This window comes from Peromyscus leucopus, chromosome 10 (genome assembly GCF_004664715.2).
Source record: "Peromyscus leucopus breed LL Stock chromosome 10, UCI_PerLeu_2.1, whole genome shotgun sequence".
NCBI classification, from domain to species: Eukaryota; Metazoa; Chordata; class Mammalia; order Rodentia; family Cricetidae; genus Peromyscus; species Peromyscus leucopus.
In genome coordinates this window covers 36,999,842-37,016,399 of record NC_051071.1, presented here as the reverse complement: position 1 = coordinate 37,016,399, position 16,558 = coordinate 36,999,842, and the positions used below count along the sequence as shown (strand labels likewise).

Below are 16,558 nucleotides of genomic sequence, written 5' to 3'. Positions count from 1 at the left end.
AAAAAATACAGATGTCAGATTCCTCAAATTTGAACATTTCATTTTGAAATGAAATGTTGCCAAATCATATTTGTTGAGAAATTTGTCATCATATTCATCCAAAACTTTAGCATAACTTGAGAGGTTATTTCATCTGATCCTTTAGGTAAGTTATATATTGAAAAATGACGTATCTAGATAACTAAAGATATGATGTACTCATGAGCTTTATTAAGTATTAATATGTTATCAACTACTTGTCAATTAAGTAGGTAGAATTAAAATAATTCAAACTTGCTGTGACTAGGCATATCAATCTTTATTCAAAAAGCACTTCAGTAAGTGGGAAATGTGGATGATTCAAAGGAACTCATTAGCTTTACCTGAACCATACGTGTATCATCAATGATCATATTCTAGATATTTGAGCAAGATATAATTTACCTACCAAATGACTGGGAACTTTTAGCTTGCAGTGGTCATGAACTGAACCATTCCATGTGACCAGACTGTCATCAGGGGAACATCATCAAATCATTCTAGACATCTGACCTGCAGTTAACAGAATCCCAGAACCACTAGTGTTTTACAAGGAACATCCCACTTTAGTATATGATTAATTACCACAATAGGCCTATACTTAACATGGAAGTATCTATACATTAGTTATTCAGATGTACTAATAAGATATTGATAAGTCAGAGCCAAGTAACACCTTGATGACCCCTCTGTTTCCAGAGTTGTTTCAGCTCTCTCTCTGTTTCTTCCCTGATTCCTTTTCAATGTGTTCACATTCATGCTTTAGCCATTCCCTTTTACATAGTCCACCATCACCACTTAAAAGTTTAAAATCCCAATGAAACAGAAGAACATCCATTTTAAATCCAACATCTAGTATCTCATGCAGTTGAGCTATCATCTCACTGTTCTTTTGGAGCAACAACATTCATGTTGGAAGCCTGAAGTTGACTTTTAATTTAATGGGAATTTGCCTTACTTCCAGTTTTCAGTAAGTATGGAGAGCTTTCTCTTCTTTTTCAGTTTCTTGACACAGGCTTTTCCTCTCTTCTTAATTCTAGTTTTTTTTCTCATTTTTTACTAACAATTATCTTTTTGGTAACTGTCCAGTACTCTGCTCTTGGTCAACTATACTCCTGCCTTGGGCCATCCTGCACACACACTCTCGTGACTTGAACACAGTGCTATGGTAAACTATCTAGATATCCCAACAGTTATGATAAAGTAAACATTATGCTAGCTTCACTAATTCTATATGGCCAAATTCATTCTTTCTTCCTCTATCTCATCCATCAGTTAACCAGGCAATAAATCTGGAGTCATCTTTATACTCTTTATTATTTAATCAAGCAATAAGCCACAGTTATTGTATTCCTCTAAAGCATCTCTTGAATTTCCCCCTCCTTAATTCATTGCTAGTTTAGTTGACTGCACAGGTTTTTCCTTCTGCTGCCCTGAATATTACAGCTCTAAATAATGCCATGTCTTTAGTCTGTGATGATGTACCTCTCTTCTTTCCCACACTTTTTAAGATCACCCTATAGCCAAGAGGAATGAAGATACAAATCCGATCATATCACTGTCTTCCATGAATTCTTTAATAACTTTTTATGAGTTTCAAATATCATAGAGTGGCACAGCTGGCTGATGTGATTGGGCTCAAGGCATATTGCAGCAGCCTCATTTGTAACTGTTCACCACTTTGAACTAATTCATTTCCAATGCTATGGAGTTTATAGTAGTTCCCCAAAACCTATCATATCAAATAGCTCTAAAGTTCCATATCTTTCATTAGGCATCATCTCTGCGCAGAATTCTGGCCTTAACCTTATTGAATGAAATATTCTTGCTAATCATTTAAGACTCTATAATACAATATGACCCTAGATTATGCATGTGCATAGCCCTAGATGTAGCTGCTTGTGAAAAGAAGCTGCCATATCTATTTAGTAAGACAACAGCAACAGCACCCACTTAGATGGGAAATAATGTATCTTGGGCTCACAATTCGACCACTAATGTGGAAAAATTATATGCCCCTGGAATAATCACTCCACTACTGTGGTTTTAAACTTCTGTTTGCCTTCAATTAAAGCAAATAGTCTCCAAGTTCTCTTCTGCTTCTGTTTTCGGTGTCCTTTCTCCAGGAACAACACATTTCAGAATTGTCAATAAATCAGCAGTGTAGTACAACTACAAGCCTTGTTGCTTATTGATCATTCCTAGGTAAAGTGGCTTTTATATGAAATCAATACATGCGTTAAAGGTATTCAAAGTAATTGCTTTATATACTTAAAGCAAACAGTGCCCCTAGAAATGAGACCTTCCTAGCCCCACCTTGTGGACCGCAGGGTTATTTTCTGTTTTCTTTTCCTTGTTGAAAGCTAACAGTTCTGGAAAGAGACAGCAGAAAGGAAAGAAGGGGCATGCAGTTTTTACTCTGTCCCAGACTCACATCTTAGCACTGTCATTAACTTCCTTTGTGATATTAGTAAAGTTATGTAACTGTTAAAGTGGGCGCAATTGCTACTATGGGACATCAGTAGATCAAACATATGTCAAACTCAAGACAGTGTGTATGAACAGTGGTGACATTCAGCTGTTATTATACTAATTAGGAGAGAGAAGAATAGGCAAGAACAGTTGCTGAGTCTTTCTCAGTAAGGGGGCATTTATACAACTGTTAGTAATGGGGAATCAATGTTATGGTCTTGTGTTGACTTGGAAAAAAACTCAGATATGAGTTGGATGTCAAATGACTCATCCCAAAACAAGTCCCCACCACTTGATACTCCAGAGACTTGAACCTATACCTCTGGGACTAACTAGTCCCTTTCGTTGGAACGGCTTTAATGTTGGCTTGTATCAGAATCACCCATAACACTGCTGAAGCACTGAGTGCTATGCTGACCCTTGAGAGTTTGATTCAGTGGGTCTAGAATGGCCAGGGACTCACACTGTGAAAATGTGCCATGTGTTGCTAATGTTGTAATTTGAATTGTGCTGCTGCAGATAAATGCATTCTGAACTGGTTAGGAAATGTTCTCAGCTTCCTTAGACATGTCAACTGTAGAGACAGAAAGGGTGCAAATGCCGAAACTGCATGCCTTGTCTAATTCCTATTGCATTTTGTATGGGGAAGCACTGAAAACGTCATCATGTGCAGTCCTTTCCCCTTGCTGGCTTTTGCCAGCATATGCTTAGATAAGAATATAAATTTCTGAAAAATCATAGTCCCAGATTTATTTGATAAAAATTGCAGTTTGCCTTGGCTGATGTGTTTGCAGTCATACTTAGTGCTTACAGAATGCTCTGTGAAAGCTGTTGTGTCTGAGATGAGAAATTGGCTTATGGGAATCATCATTTACTTTGTGCAGGGGAAAACCGTGCTGCCTTTGTATTTTCAAGGAGAAAGAAAATATAGCCCAGTGCCTTCTGCAAAGATGAAGCACGAAATGAGTGGAAGGAATCAACAATGCCATCTATTTATCTCCTCCGAGAAGAGGGAAACATGGCCTATTCCTAATTTTATTTGTTAAGTGTGCAGTGAGGGCTCCCTGCTCCTGCTTCCAACTCTGACATCTGCACAACCTGCTAGAAAGGGTTTTAAGGAACTTGAAAGTGAACTTACCATTGTTAAGATTGTACCTAAGGAGAATAGCCTTTCACTCGGTGCCCAGAGGAAAGAGAGGTGAGAAAACAAATAGGCAAGCAAGGCATGGAGGAGCCACTGTCCCAGCCTTTCAGATTCAATTAGATCTCAGCTCTAACAAGTTTCTTTGCAAAAGGAGAAGCCATTTTTAAACCGCTCAGTTTCCTTATTACTGTTAAGTACAGATAATATACAACTCACAGTGCAATCCTGACAGATAATAGGATGCATATAGGAGATTTGCCACCACCTTATCTTGAACAAAGAAGGCACTCCATAAATTCTTGTCACCATTTCCTAAGGAATATACAATACTTAGCTCTTCTTTCATTACCTCATTCCCTTTCTCCCACAGCCCCTGCTCTGCAGGAGGCAGCAAGCAGCTGAAAAGGTGACACTTAAAAACCCTACTTTCCTCTCCTTCAATTAGGCAAAAAAAAAAAAAATTCTGCTCCACCCAGCCCCAATATGAAATCTCCAGGGTACCTCTCTGCACTTAGAAACATCAGGTGCTCTCCACTCCAGCACCCACCTTCTAGGCAGGGCAGGTTAATCATGTTAGCATTCCAAAACCTTAAGTTACTTTGAGTATGTTTTAGTGTCTCCATTAGCAATGTCTCATGAAATTCAATTGTGTTTTTTTTCCCTAGAGAAAATTTGGAATCATTTTATTTTTTTACACTTCAATACTGAATATACAAGAGTGATGTATTACCTCTATTTGTGTTCATTAAAGGTGGAATAAAGTGTAATTATGAAAGTGAATATTTATTAGTTTGCATAGATATTTTACCAACTGTCATTGCATCATAAAAACAAAAAAGGGGGGGAGAGAAAAAAACAACAAGAAAATAAAAACACTGGCTGCATGTCAAGTTTGCCCTCAGTGCTGGGGACCACGGATGAAGCTGACAACAATTCTGCCCAGTGGCATTTAGAGTCAAGTGAGAAAAGTTCATGAGTGGAGGCAATTCATGGTCTATATCACTGTGTTAAGGGATAAGGAATATGAAGGAATTTAAAGAGCTGGGTTAGAATTGGAAATACAAGACTGTAATTTTGACTAAAGTACCTTTCAGGCTTACCAAATTCAAGGTCAACAGATCTCTGAGCACAAGGGCCCTGAAATGGAAGTGTGTCTACTATAATCAAGGCACTGTAAGGAAATCTGTGGGGTCAGGGTGAGCAAAAGTCAGAATAACAATAGATGAAACCAGACAGGTGTCATCTCATACTCCATTGTAAGTGACATCTTATTTTTGTTGTTGCTATTTCCTTTTTTATTAATTGTTTTTATACAATGTATTTTGATCATGTTTCTCCCTTGCTCTACCCCTTCCAGGTCCCCTTCCCTTCCCCATCCAACCTGCTGTACGTATTCTCTCTATATACCTCTCACTCTCTTTCAAAAAGGAAACTAAAAACCCCCAGAAACAAAAATAAAAACAAATCAATACAAAAATACTCCACAAAAAAACCCACAAGAATGGAAATAAAAATCAGACAAACTATCAATAAGACAAAAAGAGAAAAAAGCCCAAACAAAACTTTTTTTTTTTTTTTTTTTTTTTTTTTTTAGTAAGACCTATTGGAGAATTTACACAGATACACCTCATGATCATTTGACTACACTTGAAAAGGATTTGCCCTGACCTTTCTCTCCACAGAATAGATTATGGAGAAGCAAGCGCATAAGCTGATCATTTGGATGCATCAGCCAGGAAGAACAGGATGGGTGTTTTGATCAGAGGGCTCACAGTGAGATATTGGGAACTGACCAAACATGTTTACTCTTGGTTTATATGGGAACCACAGGTCCTCCTATACAGGAAATCTGGAATAGCTGCTGTTTGCCTACCCGGGGAAGTCATCATCCAGAGAAAGTTGGAGGAGGTGGAAATAGTCTACCCAGTAAAAGCCAAATGGTCAACAACAAATTATCATATGATTTCATGCAACTTACTGAATTCTCCTTTGCACCACTCCCTGAAGACTGCATGCTGGAATGAGCACTCTGGAAAGAGGGAGCTGTCTTACTAACACATGCTTTGGCGTGATGCACATTCCCTAATCCCTTGTTGGTACAGAACTGCACACATCACTTTATCATCTGGTTTTCCAGTCTTTACTTTACAAATAACCTCTTTCAACTGGAGATGGAAGGAAAGCATCACCATGTAGTCCTTTCTCTTCTATCCCTTGCAGTTAATTGCTTATAGAGCCTATTGGTTCAGTTGCTTCTGTATCTCTGTGTTCATCCTACTCTCCTCATGTAGCCAATGGCATTCCAATTCACTTCCTACCTGGCTTCTTGGAAGCTCCTTTTCCTTAGTCTCTTTGCCTTTAGTTCACTAACCCTCATACCTTTACCCCAACCAATTTTGAATACAGCAGCCATAATGACTTGTCCAACGTATGATTTGATGCTCTGTTTACAACTATTCAATGGTCCCCCAGTCCTCTTAGTGTTAAGAAAGAAAACCTAATGCTCTTAATGGCCTTCGAATAGCCTTTCTGGGCTGGTCCTGCCTATGGAACCACCACATACCTTGAGGTAGAATATTTTCCTGAGACAACTCTTCTTCTTGGTTGTCTCTCCCAAAGCAATCTTATATGGGACAATGAGCTGTTGCCATGTTTTAGAAAGTGTGCTTTCTCCCATGGCCATAAGCTCCTTTGCCCACTTTCTCCCTACATGTAACATACTTTCTCATCTTTTTGCTACACATGTTCTTCCTTCATATGGCAGCTGCACTGAGGCTTCTTTCTAGGTAATCTTTCAGTTGTGACATGTTTTCAATGGGTTCCAATGCTGAACAACTTTTCCTCTTGGTGTAACATCTCACAACTGCTTTCCCAGTTCTGCATTTCCTAGCTGTCAATTGATGCCCAGAGAACAAGAGCTACCTCAATTATATATTGCCATACACCACTAGCACTTTTTGAATTGCCTTGAGTAGAATGCAAAATCATAAGCAGTGTATAATTGATCCCATGAATTATGCAACTAAACACACTGGTTAAAATATTCAGTATCCTCTCTTGAATATCTGTTTGTAAAATATTCCTAATCTTATTTATATCTAAGGCCATGACCTCATACTCTGTCACTGAAAATACACTGAGAGAAACTGGAATATTGGAAAAAAAAAAGAAATGTAGAAGAAAAGTCTAGGCTTCTGCCAATTAAAACTGGAGGACTACTACAATTAAGATAAACTTCCTCTTATATTTTCCTTTAAACATATAAATACAAGCAATAGTGATACGAGACAATAAACCTAATAAGGTATCTATATTATGGCTGTAAGCGTTTACTGTGTTACATTTGAACATGCCTTTAACCATAATGTTTTCTCTTCCCTGCTGGTCCTTTAGTCACATGCACATATAGAGAGACCTATAAGGAGCCCTCATGCATTAACTTGTCACAACAAATTGGCCCTAGGGTTACAACATAAGTTGAAAGATGGTAATATTTCTATGTTTGATATAATGGGCCATTACCTCCTTTGTCTTGATTCTCATGAAACAGCATTTGCTAAACTTTCTGTGGGCCTCTCTCAGGACTTCTGCCTGCACCCAGTTATCTACCTTTTCTCCTAGAAGGACATTTATTTGGTTTCCCACCTGTGTACATCTTCACTATGAATTCTGAATTCACCGTTGTCACTTCAGTTATTACCATTACATGAGGGGCTTAATCTCTAACTCTGACTCTCTTCTCAAGGCATGGATCCACATTTTAAATCATCAGCTAATCTCTCCTTGGATTCTCTGATGGTTTCCCAAATGTAATATTATTCCCCTTCACAGAAGGTGATGGAGTGGCTATCTGGATATTCACCCCTAGAGGTGGTGATCATAGGAGTGTGTTCCCAGTGCTCTCATTTACTAGGTGACCTATCAAACATAGAGATTGATCTAAGCGTTTGTCTGACACCGAATACAACAAACAGGATCATCCTCTTTAATGCTTGAAAGTTGGAGGTGAATGCATGCACTGATAGAAATAAGCACTGTAAGGTTAGCTGAGATAGATGGGAGACTAACACTCAACTAATTGAGTTCCTCTGTTCTGCTGCTTTCTAAATCTTGATGCTTCCATCCTTCTTCGAGTCCATGAGTTAGCTCAACTTATTTTCAACATATTCAACCACCTTATACATTTCACTAATTAGTACCAGTGAAACTCTGGCAAGCAATTGCCCTTTGTTTTACAACCAGCTAAGATGCTCCTTGATGCCTGCTGACTTCAGCCTGAGTTTCACAATCTTTTGTTAGCTTCATTTTTCCATCAGTGTGACTGATGGTCTCTACATCAGATTGGGAATAGCCTATCTACAGGGCTTCTGTCCTCTTGCTTCTTTTCTCTGTTCTCAGGTTGTTGTGGTTAACTTTAATTTTTACTATAAATATATGAAGCAAAAAGGGCACAACTACGTGTGTCTTATTCACCTGGACTGCACATTGCATCTTTATTAAAGTTTCTTGTAGATACATGAGGTTTATCATCTAGGCTCTATCATATGTTAAATCTCTTGGGTTTCATATTAAGTGCAAGTCTAGAAGGGGAGATAGAGGAGGTACATAAACTGCTGATTCTAAAAAAATGATGAATGTGCATGGGAAAGTTGGTTTAACGTGCAATGGGATTTCAGAGGCAGCAGCAAAGAGAGGGATTAGAAATCAGCAGGAGGGTCGGTGGAAAGAGAATTGCTAATCTCAACTTTGGACCATTGCTGATAGAATCCATGTGGTATACATGTGAAGCCCTATATGAGAAAAGAATTCATCTTCTGCCATGTAAACATTCAACAACTCATTATGGTAACTCTATCACCAGCAAGCTCTTCTCTAGATGCTAGAGGCAGCATGATGTCACGAGTTACTAAGAGGGCAGCATACAGGTAGCATCTATACAAATAGAAGAGATAGAAAATGAATATGCTAAAATATTTTTAAAACTGGATGAATTCAGAAAGAGTGGGAAATGATGCGCAAATAGAAGTACTGACATTTGATGGAGTGTAACTGGGCAATAGTGACACAGAATAATTTGCATGGAGTTGATCCTGTAAGCAAGTGATGAAAAAAATTAAAAAGGTAACAAATTTGACAGAGGGGTCACTGTGTACAGAGAGACTCTGAATCACAAAGGCCAAAATAGCAATCATCATGATTGACTCCAAAACCTGAAGGAGTTTGTATGTATGTGTGTGTGTGTGTGTGTGTGTGTGTGTGTGTAATATTATATAATATACATATATATACATATATATATATATATATATATATATATATATAGAGAGAGAGAGAGAGAGAGAGAGAGAGAGAGACAGACAGACAGAAAGTCAGAAACAAGGAGACAGACAGAGGGTGTAGTAATCATAGGTAGTAAAACTGGACTAAAATGTTACTAAGAAGGACCCAGAACATAGTGGGTGTGGTGAGAAATCCACATGCAGTTAAGAGCTACCAGAGGGCTATCAGCATGGAATTTACACAAAGAACATTCATTTCAAATTGGCTGCTGTGAAAACTGTACAGGTGTGAGTGTGACTATAGCCAGACAGGTGTTTGTTACATGGCAGCTTGCCACATGTAGCTCTGGAACACAGGAAGGGTCATGTTAGCATATTAGTAAGAAGTGATCAGATACAACTTATGTTTTTGAGGTGGAGCTACCAGGGTGTGTTGAGTGCATAAGAATAGGATGGCCTGGGTGTTCCACCATATAGTGAATACTGAATGAATGATGGTTACGTCATTAAGAGGAAGGGTTGAGTTGCCATTCTTGGTCCAAGGCAGACTCCATGTACTTTCTGATAGATGCCCACCTCCCTTCTTTACAGCTCATCTGCTGCCTCTGGAATCTCACTGCACTTTAAACAGATCTTCTCATGCACACTAACCCTGATGTCAGCAATATATCTCTCTCTTTACCTCTCCATCTAACCTCTAAGCTCTAGGGTATTATTTTTATCTCTCACAGCTCTTGCATGTCTTACACATGGGACAGAATAAGTATGAGTTGTTCTGAGGAATGACTGAAAGCAGAAATGAAATGAAGCAGAAAGTCAGTGAAGGAAAAGACCTTAGAGAAGTGGGTTACTCCTCGGTCCAGCTTCCCGGAACCCGAAGAGCTCTCCAGAGACTGAGCAACAACACATCTGTAGTTGCTAAGCTCTGCCTTGATAGGAGGCTAAGGATGGAGTATCCAAGGGAGGTTGGAGGCTGACAACCCACTGTGACTCTGGCTTGTGTTCTGAGAACAGACTCTCCTAGCAGAAGCAGGTTCCTAGCTTGCTCTGCGGCTTCCCAGCTTTGTAATGTGTGTCTTAACTATTCCAAATCATAGCTTCCTCATGTGTAAACATGGATATAAAAGAAAGAACTCTGATCTGGGTACTGGAAATCATTCTCATTGTTCTGACCAGTAGAAGACTTAACATGCCCTCTGCCCTGCCCAAATGCTTTGACAGCACCAAATCCATGGGTTGCCCTGACAAAGCGACAAAGCTGTGAGTCAGGCACTGTACCAGTCCCCTGTTAAAAGCACTACAGCAATCAGCAAGATAAAAGGCTCCCTAGACACACAAGAGAAGAAAAAAGAAGATGAAACATGGACAGGGAGCCAGAATTACCTGCTTGTTAAACCCAGTTTTTCTGCTGTTGTTGACCTGAATAAAACAAACCTTCATAGATGCAATGTTCTCATTTTTAAAATAGACTGCTATAAGACACGATGAGACAGAGCCTGTAAAAGTACAAATAGAGGCAAAACTACCCTAAGAGCATTGGTACATGCAGATGTTGGCAGAGTTAAACTGGATTTTTAACTGAACTGTGTAAGAAATCAACATATTTAAAGGTGGCATTCTTAGGACAAAGTATGCTGTCTCTAAGGAGAGTTCTCTGACCATTGGAAAAATTCATGATGTCATGGTTTAGGACTGTCTCACACTCAGATGAATGTGGTATGTGTGTGCATGACAGTGTGTGTGTGTGTGTGTGTGTGTGTGTGTGTGTGAGTGTGTGAGTGTGTGTGTGTGTGTGTGTGTGTGTGTGTGTGTGTGTGTGTCTGCCTGTGTGCAGGGTTATATGCATGCCCATGATGTGCATCCATTATAATAGCAGAGTAAGACACAAGTTGTCTTCTGTAACTCTATTCCTATAAAATGGGGTCTCTCACTGAACTAGAAGCTCATAGCTTAAGCTATGTTGATGGGCCAGCAAGGCTACTGATATTTATTCATGTGCCTGAAAATCTTTATATAGTTGTTGAGTTTCGAACATGGGTCCTAATGTCTGCCAAGCAAATAATGTTAGCAACTGAACATCTGTACTACTCGCTACACTGCACGTTTTAGCTGGAACTGAAAACCTCTGTAGCTGAAGCACTTAATTCAGTTCTAGTTTTATCTATCCTAGGATGTCTGAGACAGTTAATTAGGGTCTTGTGTGAGAGTTCTTTCTCCAGCTAAGAAGTAACTGTGCCTCCCCTATCACCTGTGATCCTCCTAGACACTGCATAAGAAGGAATCTTATCATTTTCATACATATGCATAGCTCATGGGATATTCCTGAAACTTACTTTGCTTCTAGACTCTTCTCCAGGTATGTCTGACCACTAGCACGGGAGTACAATGTTCTTCTGTCTATGCATTGCCTTGTATATTCTCTAAATGGTAGAGTGTTCCTTTCCTAATATCTCAAAGTGTAAATACGAAAGTTCAGAGATAGGATGGCTAATTAAAGTTACCCTCTCCTTCTGGGAGACAATTATCTTTCTATGTACTACACACTCATGTGCACGTGCCAGTGCACTCCTGCACACACACACATACATACACACTTTCATGAACCATTATCCCAATGAGCTTTCTTTTTCCTAATGCAGTAGAGTCACTATGTGTGGATTGTACTTTAGACTATCTTCTTCCTTAAAGAAATATTTCTTGTCAAAATAATTTTGGGATTACCACTCTTTGTATGGTCGGCAGAATAATAGTCCCCCTAAAAATATCTACATCTGGATTTCTAAAACTTGGGGATATTTTAGGTCATACAGTAAAGGGTACTTAGGTTTGCAGGTGAAATTAAAATTGTCAGTCAGGTGATCATAAAGAAAGTACTATATTCTTTATTATTCTGTAGACCTGATATATAAACAAACATGGTGGCCAGGGATGCAGAACAGTTCATGTCTGAGTGATGATGCAAGGTGGAAAAGACTCACAGGATGATCTCCCAGGAGACCACCAAAAGCTAAGACAGTCTGGAACTTCTGGAAACTAGAGAAAGAAAGACAGTAGATGCTTGCTTTAAGCTTGCTCAAGGAATACAGGCCACCCCACCGTTACCATAATTTTAGCCAGTGATAGCCAGTTCAGACTCTGGCTTCAGAATTTCAGATAATGAATCTGTGTTGTTTTAAACAACAAAACCTGGAGTGATTTGTCATAGCAGCAATATAAAATGGATATAGCATTATCCATTTGTAGCATTACACTCACAGAAAATAAGCAACCGGAGAGAGATCAGCTGGGATGCTAAGTTTGAGGAGACATGTCATGAAGATATTTCAAGAAGAAAGAGACTCTTTCTACTTCCAGAGCTTCTGCATTTGAAGAGGAAGGGTTGAACACATTTGTTTTTTTGTTTGTTTGTTTTGTTTTGTTTTGCTGGTTAATTTTAAAATTAAGACTTGGGTGATCATGAATGAGTGATGAGTTAAGAACACTGACTGCTCTTCCAGAGAACACAGGTTCAGTTCCCAAGCACTTGGCAGTTAACAAACATCTGTAACTCCAATTTCAGAATATCTAACATCCTCTGCTGGCCTCTGCAGGCACTGAATGCATGTGATGCACAGACATACATGAAGGCAAAACCCTCCATACACACAAAAGAAAAACAAGTAAATATTTTTAAAAGTAAGACTCGGTCCATTTCCTCATTCGTAGGTAGCTCCAGCATCACTGGCTGCTACTTCCCAATGGATCCTGGAAGCTATGCCTCCTTTGATGCTCTTGAGTTATGACAGTCAACATTTAAAAGCAGTAACACAGAAAAAAGTAATATTAGTCTATCCTTCATGACAACCTCACACGCCTTCATTTTGAGGTCAATTTCTCTGATATTCTCTCTAGAATTTCATTCTTCTGTAGTGTGCATTTCTTTCCTGCTTGTGAAATAGCTAGCATATATGTATTTTAACTCCTGTTGACATAGGTCAAAGAGGCCCAAAGTCCTAGCTATGCCACCTTGCTATCAGGCCTCAGCCAATAACCCCAGAGAACTCACACCAAGAGAATCAATGTCAGCCATGACTATGACCCACTTCCTGTGTCCCAGTGGATCTTCCATAATCATCCATTCTCTCAGTCCTCTGTTCAACATGAGTGGAGAAGGTGGGCAGCTCTCAGCTCTGAGAGAGAGAGGACATGACTCATGGGTTTCATTCACTCTGACACAACAGAACAGAAACATGATCTCCATGATAACTATGTCTTTCTTCACACATGCTTGTATGCTCACTACCAATGGAGATGGCATAGGAAAAGCAGGGAGAGAAGGCAATCAGGAAAGAAGACATGGAAAACAAGAGGATTTGGAAACATTTTGAAAAAGGAACTTCGAGGATTTTGCAAACTATTCCATGAAGTCCTTACAAGTCTATAAAACAAAGTATAATCCAGAACATTGCTCATTATCTCTGCAGATTTAGAACGCATTTAAGGCTAAGCTTGCTGGGTTCAATTTCCCAAAGCCCTGCTCTGGTGCAAGGAATGAGGTAATGCGGTGTGAAGAACACTCTCCGGGCTCTGAGCATCATGCATGCAAGAACTGAGAAAATAAAGCTGATGGCATGGGTATGATGAATCCAGGCAGCCAGGACTCTGTGAGTGGGGATGTGCCTCTACTTAAAATCAGACCTTATAGATAGAACTAAACCCAGCATGGCTAGTGTAGTGTCCATGGAGATGCCATCCACTCTGTTTTTTAAAAAGCCTCTGCTCCTTTCCTAAGGCCACGTGAAGCAGTTGCTAAGAAAGCCAAACTGAGCAGGTTCTCTGTGTGTGTTGCTACAAGGACTCTAGCCACCGTTGGAGCAAGAAAGTAAAACTAATTAGAGAGGAATAATTGTCTGCCTGTTGCCTTTTCTGTAGTCCTTGTTTATTCCTGCTTTAGACCACAGCTGGGTGATCAGTGGATTGCTTAAGTCCAAAGCAAGCCCCATTCATTTCCAGGTTCTTGAATGTCTCACAGCCAGCCATACATTTGGTTCTTTCTTCTCTTACATGTCTCCCTTCCCCCTTTCTGATTCTCTCTCCACTCCCTCCAAGTTCTCTCCCTCCTCCTTCTATTGGAGCCCCTTCCTGAAATCGTTTCTTTCTTATTTTTCATTTAACCCTGCTAAAGGAAGGAATAAACATTTAGACTTCAGGATGGCATTAACGACATCTTATGTTTTTAAAGATCAGTGACATGTTATAAAACATGTTTATCATTGTGCAATGGATCATGATTTTTTTTTTGGGGGGGGGGAGGGTTCGAGACAGGGTTTCTCTGTGTAGCTTTGTGCCTTTTCCGGAACTTGCTTTGGAGACCAGGCTGGCCTCGAACTCACAGAGATCTGCCTGCCTCTGCCTCCCAAGTGCTGGGATTAAAGGCGTGTGCCACCACTGCCCGACGTGATTTATTTTAAAGATAGTGTTCACACAGAACACATACATTCCTTCACATATATGATTTCTGCATTTTGAGTGAGGAATCTTGAGGCCAGGCCCCAGTTCTTCCATATCTGGCATGGAGTTCTGGAACAGTTACTTAAAACACACACACACACACACACACACACACACACACACACACACACAAACACACACACACACAAAAAAACACACATTTATTCAGTAATTAATTTGTATATTCACATCCCCAGCTACACATTTAGAAGAAAAAAAATCTTTTAGCTGGGAATATGGGTGCACACCTTTAATCCCAGCATTCAGGAGGCAGAGGCAGGTGGATCCCTATGAATTCAAAGCCAACCTGGTCTACAAAGGATGCTGGTACACTTACTTAAGCTTTTGTATCTCAGTATCTTCAAATATAAGCATTAATATTAACTATCTCTATGGGATACTACGGCAGTTCATAGAGACAGTCTGTATAGTGCACACAGTACATCGTATGCCAATTAGTAGGGGCTCAGAGTTACTCATATATTGGTTATAATATAGTAAATCAAAAGATAATCATGCCGGGCGTTGGTGGTGCACACCTTTAATCCCAGCACTCAGGAGGCAGAGCCAGGTGGATCTCTGTGAGTTCAAGGCCAGCCTGGGCTACCAAGTGAGTTCCAGGAAAGGCACAAAGCTACACAGAGAAACCCTCTCTCGAAAAACCAAAAAAAAAAAAAAAAAAAAAAAAAGATAATCATTATTATCATGGAGAATCTCTGTCCTAAGTGAAACCAGCAAGGTGGTATGTAACAGTTTTTATAGAGAGGCCACATGCAAAAGGATGTGAAAAGAGATAAGAAATTGCATTCTTGGAAGAATAACAAACCAGGAACCCATGCAGTTTAAGTTAGAAAGGAGACAAGAAGGGGAGGGAAGAACAGGGAACTAAGGGAGGGGAAGAGATTGAAGGGGGAAGGAAAATAAAAGGGGAAAGAGGAGGAGGAAAGTTGCATGTCACCAAAAGTTGACCTTCAAATGAAAGTTTATTAGACATCTTAATAACCAGATGATTTCTTTTTATGATGATTCCATAATGTACATGCTCTGATCATAAGACACCTAAAAACTATTATAATAACACATTGTGTAATGTTGCTGCAAGTTTCTTAAGATGCAAGGGAGTTCCCCCTCAATTCACTGTCTTAAAATGTGATCATCCTTATGCATTCAAGAGAGCACTCGGATCGGAAGGTTGTGTTGCTTAATTGTTTAATGGACATCCATATATGTATTTTTGAAAAATCCATTAAAGACACATTTAGCAACCTTTCAGACTGATCCCTGAGCTAAGTGAAAGCATGAGGCTTGTTTGGCCAGATAATTCCCATGGAGACCATACAAGTAGCTCCTCAGTGTAACCTAGGAATTGCAAGATAAAAAGGCATTCAATATCTCAGGGCAGAGAAGTAGTTTTGAATAGAATAGAGACACCTGAGGGTGAACAGTTTCCATTATTGTGGTGGAAAAAATCTTTTGATGAGAAGAGACCCAAAAAGTTTCACGTCAACATTGTCTGTCCCATTGCTTTTCTGTCGAATTCTGATGTTAAGAGGCCTCTTCTAATTACTGCCCAGTTAATCAACAGTTTGTGGACACCCTTCGTCCTGCAGGGAAGGCTTTATACTCTCAAACTCATTTATAAAGACATGTGTTAGGCCTCTTTCTTCATTGGAAGCTCCCCCAAAATGCCAGCCATACTCATGGCTTACTTTTCTTACCTTCGATTAACTGAGAGAATACATTTTTCCTCATATCTGTTTAATTTCTTAATGGGTCATCCTAGTATTACTAAATCTGACAGAAATTAGGTAAGCTTAGAGATTTAAAGTAATTTTGTTTTTTTACCTGAATCCTTAGATCTCCAAGAAGTTGATTTTGCCTCTTTTTTATGCAACTTCATTTTTTAAAGGTTTATTTATTTTATGGGTATAACTGTTTATCGTGTGTGTGTGTGTGTGTGTGTGTGTGTGTGTGTGTGTGTGTGTGTAGGAGATGCAAAGCTGGTGCCTAAAGAGGTCAGAAGAAGGTGTGGGATCCCCTGAAACAGGAGGAACACAGTTTCGAGATGTCATATGGTTTCTGGGAACTGAATCCAGGTCATCAGCAGAAGCAGTAAGTGCTCTTAACCTCTTAGCCAACCCACCAACTCCAGCAT

General features: G+C 39.5%; 1 protein-coding gene across 4 annotated transcripts in view; it reads left to right on the top strand.

Moving 5' to 3' along the window:
* Kcnip4 (potassium voltage-gated channel interacting protein 4) overlaps nucleotides 1-16,558 on the top strand; it is a 1,082,012-nt gene that overhangs the window by 853,891 nt on the left and 211,563 nt on the right. The window lies entirely within an intron of this gene.